Source organism: Cephus cinctus, unplaced genomic scaffold (assembly GCF_000341935.2).
Source record: "Cephus cinctus unplaced genomic scaffold, Ccin1 Ccin1_scaffold0778, whole genome shotgun sequence".
NCBI lineage: Eukaryota > Metazoa > Arthropoda > Insecta > Hymenoptera > Cephidae > Cephus > Cephus cinctus.
The window spans coordinates 30,011-32,487 of NW_014333381.1; the positions used below are offsets into that span (position 1 = coordinate 30,011).

At 35.3% G+C, this 2,477-nt stretch overlaps 1 protein-coding gene across 3 annotated transcripts in view; it reads left to right on the plus strand.

Moving 5' to 3' along the window:
* The window catches only part of LOC107270487 (protein numb), a 23,630-nt gene that overhangs the window by 10,711 nt on the left and 10,442 nt on the right, over window positions 1-2,477 (plus strand). The window lies entirely within an intron of this gene.

Genomic DNA, 2,477 nt, shown 5'->3' on the forward strand with positions numbered 1-2,477 from the left:
TTTATATATATATATATATATATATATATATATATATATATATACATACCTACTCACACGTAGATATTAGAATTCAGGGGGATCGAACTCAAGGATAACTGGTAGCGCACAACGATGCCCGCCTGTTTTCTTAGTGAGAGATATTCCAATGGCGGCTATTTAAAGTTGCCTGCTCCTTTTTAAATGTCGGATTCGTTGGCATTGAGAATATTATAGTCTGCATAACCGACTTTAATAACAGGACTGAATAATGAAATTTTTTATTAAAATTTCAAATTGTATCGTCGATATACTATATACTACGATATACGTCGATATACTACGTTCCCTGTTGGCTGTAGAATTGAAATAAAAATGGCCGCCGCATTCTTCTTGTGCAACAATAGATCTATGGTACATGCAGTATAGGTATCCATTCTGTAAAGATGTATAGTTGTGCACAACAACCATAAGTCCACTCGCTACCATCCTCTGAATATTACAAAGCCCGATGTGCCTCTCCATGTAGCTACTAACATTTCCACAAGCATTGCACCTGCCGCTTCGGTGAAAGGATTACAGAGTTCGTTTACATGTACACTCGTAATACTAGTCGCACTGCTTACTGTCCATACTGGATACTTGGTGACATCTTGCTGTGCTGTGTTCTATCGACTTGTGTACGTTACATTTATTTATTCCACATAGTTCAGGGTGATCGGTGAATTTCTGGGAGGTTCTGTAAAGGGTATTTTCAATTGAAATGAAATCCTGGGACTCATTCGTCCTACTGTCGTAAAGGAGTACAGAAAATTATAATACAAATGACTACGATTGTTCATACTGGAGTTCTGGCAAACTTACTATACCATGCAGTGGTTTAGTTGTATGAATTTTAGTCCGACAACTTTACGACTAGTATATGTAATGGCGTTTGTGAACCGTATACAATCGTTTCTGTTGATAGCGTACTAGATATAGATATAGTAGCGTACAGAATCTTTCACATTCGTACAATATGCATATACAAGCCCATAAATTGGAACATGACAGTGAATGAAAATGAATAGTATAGTATTTTCAGTGCTGTATTTATTTGGGGTGAATGAATCGGGTACCTAAGCTGTTAATAGTTTGAGGCAAATTAAAGTGGTTCGGTATAAGAGAAAAGTGGATTGATTGCTTTTTTTTTAAATAGATATCCATATTTAATGGCTCTGACATTCTTGGCATACAATCCATTGTTTGTTCCTTATTGGAGTTGATGAATCCTTGTAAGGTTATTATAGATGCATTATTTTCTGTTCTTTTCGAAGATTGTGTAAAATAGGACTCTTGACCAGGGCCAAACTTTAGTCATGGACGTCTAAGTCCTTGCGATGTAACTTTGCCTGTCATTGTTCGTGGCAGATGATTCATCATTAGTTTTTAGAATTTAGGTAAAAAACACTAAATATTTTAGTTATATAAATTGAAGATAGTGGTACTGTTCTCGATGTCTCAGGGACTTGAAAAGATATTTAGTTTCCGAGAAAGTGCGATGTCGATAAACGATCCTTTAGATGTCTCGAGACAGTCGTTTAATTGTTGAGTTTCTACCGGAAGTCGTGGCACGTTCACGTGCACTTTGTTAGAGGAAGTGCAGCGTTAAAAGCTGTTGATGTCATCGTATACGTACTTTATACTCACTGGGATTCCTGGGGAAGAACCCTAATACGAATTCCATTGACTGTCCCATACTGTTATTGTATACAATTGCCCAATCAATTGTATAGATATTGTAATTAATTTAATTATTGTTATATTATGCTTCTGATTACCGTCCGTTGTTATTGAACGTAATTGAACTCATTGTAATTATTATTATTATATTTAAGGATATTTCAAAATTTGGTACCACTTAGAATACCAATAAAATAGATGTAAACAATATTTTATATTATCGCAAGACCCAAGGCCTACAAATGTAATTATTATGCAGGAATAGTTTGCCTGCATTTGACATGCATACACTGTATGCTTGCATGCAAAAATGCATTCTCCCATACGTATCCTTTCGCGCTACAAGGTCGTACCTCGTGATTATGATATTCGAAGAATACTTGGAACAAGCAGCATTGTGCTGTTAATAATTTTACCTATAACAGAATAATCTACTTTAACGTAAAATACGCCTCGATACATATTTAATTTTGACAGTATATTAATATTAAGAAATTAACATTTGTATTATATAAAGCATTTATGCATACCATTAACGTCAAGATAAATGAAATCTTTTATACAGGACATACCAAGCATATTTTTTTTTCATGCAGGTCTTCTCGAATGAAGATGCATCTTCGAAAATTCCTAAAATCTGAGTCATACATGATCTCACAAGCTGGGTTCAAGAGAAAAGAAAGTTTTAACTTTTCCGGAATGTATACCTGTAAGAGAGAGAGAGAGGCCGAGAGAGGTAGAGAGTGAGAGAGAGAGAGAGAGAGAGAGAGAGAGAG